Genomic DNA, 2,505 nt, shown 5'->3' on the forward strand with positions numbered 1-2,505 from the left:
CAAAAAGCCTTTGTTTCAACCATCTCCACAGTAAAGACCAAATGTATGGACAATGTCTCATCCCCAGATTATGACACACAGTAAAATGGACAATTTGAGGATTTTTCTCATCACTATTTACATCTAAAAAAGGCAGTATTAATGAACAATGAGTTGAACCTGAATCGAACAAGTATAATAATCATAAGTTACTGCATGTATACTACTTGTTTAGTGTAGAAGAAATAGTTAAATTATATCTGTTTTATTATATTTTAAGTATGAATATTTTTCTTTTGGGGAGAGTAGCTATAAATTATTTTTTCTAGGGCTCTAGGATATAAAGTGACACTGACTTCAAGAATATACATTTCTGGGGGCAGCTGGGTAGCTCAGTGGATTAAGAGTTAGGTATAGAGACTGGAGGTCCTAGGTTCAAATTTGACCTCAAACACTTCCTAGCTGTGTGACCCTGGGCAAGTCATTTAACCCCCATTGCCTAGCCCTTACCACTCTTCTGCCTTGGAGCCAATAGATAGTATTGACTCCAAGATGGAAGGTAAGGTCTTTAAAAAAAAAAAAAAAGAATATGTTTCTCAGGGCCAGAGGATTCACAAGTGAATTCTATCAAACATTTAAAGAACAACTAATCCCAATACTATACAAATTATTTGACAAAATAAACAAAGGAGTTTTACCAAATTCCTTTTATGACACAAACCAGGCAGACCAAAAACAGAGAAAGAAAATTACAGACCAATCTCCTTAATGAACATAGATGCAAAAATCTTAAATAGTGCTTGCTTCGGCAGCACATATACTAAAATTGGAACGATACAGAGAAGATTAGCATGGCCCCTGCGCAAGGATGACATGCAAATTCGTGAAGTGTTCCATATTTTTGCTCAGTTGTTTCAGGCAAGCCCAAGACTTTGTAACTTTTAAAGGGCCCAAGATTTTTTTTCAAGAACAGACCAGCTTCTTATTCCTGCAGTTACAGATGTAATTTCCTTTTTGTTGTCAAACATAAGGTACCAAATATGATGCAATAAAATGTTTTGAAAAACAAAACAAAACAAAAAAAAAATCTTAAATAGAATCCTAACAAAAAGATTCCAGCAAGTTATCACAAGAATTATTCACTATGATCAGGTAGGATTTATACCAGGAATGCAAAGACGGTTTAATATTAGGAAAACCATCCACATAATTGACCATACCAATAATCAAACCAGCAGAAATCACTTGATTATCTCAATAGATGCAGGAAAAACCTTTAACAAATACAACACCCATTCCTATTAAGAATACAACACCCATTCCTATTAAGAACACTAGAAATTATAGTTATAGAAGGACCATTCCTCAAAATAATAAGGAGCATTTATTTAAAACCATGAGCAAGTATCATCTGCAATGGGGACAAGTTAGAAACCTTCCCAATAAGACCAGGAGTGAAGAAAGGATGGCCATTATCACCTCTACTATTTAATATTGTTCTAGAAATGCTAGCAATAGCAATTAGAGAAGAAAAAGAAATTGAAGGGATTAAAGTAGGCAAAGAGGAAACTAAATTGTCACTCTTTGCAGAAGATATAATGGTTTACATAAAGAACCCTAGAAAATCAACTAAAAGGCTAGTAGAAATAATTAACAATTTTTTAAAGTTGCAGGGTACAAGCTAAACACATAAAATATCAGCATTTCTATACATTTCAAAAAAACTCATCAGCAGGAGTTAGAAAGAAAAACTCCATTTAAAATCACTCTAGATAACATAAAATATTTAGGAATCTATCTGCCAAGATAATCACAGGAATTATATTACTACAACTACAAAACACTTTACATACAACTAAAACTAGATCTAAATAATTGGAAAAACATTAATTGCTCATGGGTAGGATGAGCTAACATAATAAAAATGACAATACTACCCAGATTAATCTACTTATTCAGTGCCATACCTATCAAACTACCAAAAAACTTTTTTTATTGAATTAAAATAAATTATAACAAAGTCCATTTGGAAGAACAAAAGATTCAAGAATATCAAGGGAAATGACAAATAATGTGAAGGATGGAGGCCTAGCAGTACTAGATGTTAAACTGTACAATAAAGTCATCAAAACAATATGGTACTGGCTAAGAGACAGAAGGGAAGATCAGTGGAATAGACTCAGTGTAAATTACCTCAGCAAGCTAGTGTTCGATAAACCCAAAGATCCCAGCTTTTGGGACAAGAACTCTCTATTTGACAAAAACTACTGGGAAAACTGGAAAACAGTATGATAGAGATTAGGTTTAGATCAATATCTCAGACCCTCAACAAGATAAATTCAGAATGGGTGAATGACTTAAATATAAAGAAGGAAATTATAAGTAAATTAGGTGAACATAGAATAATTTACCTCTCAGATCTATGGGAAAGGAAAGATTTTAAAACCAAGCAAGAAATAGAGAATATATCAAAATGTAAAATAAATAATTTTGATTACATTAAATTAAAAAGGTTTTATACAAACA

General features: G+C 32.5%; 1 non-coding gene across 1 annotated transcript; it reads left to right on the forward strand.

Moving 5' to 3' along the window:
- The first annotated feature begins 775 nt into the window (after window positions 1–775).
- On the forward strand, window positions 776–882 carry LOC123250849. Its single transcript, XR_006506466.1, has one exon. It is a non-coding gene; the product is annotated as a U6 spliceosomal RNA (small nuclear RNA).
- Window positions 883–2,505: the final 1,623 nt, after the last annotated feature.

The sequence above is a fragment of the Gracilinanus agilis genome, chromosome 5 (assembly GCF_016433145.1).
Source record: "Gracilinanus agilis isolate LMUSP501 chromosome 5, AgileGrace, whole genome shotgun sequence".
Classification (NCBI taxonomy): Eukaryota; Metazoa; Chordata; class Mammalia; order Didelphimorphia; family Didelphidae; genus Gracilinanus; species Gracilinanus agilis.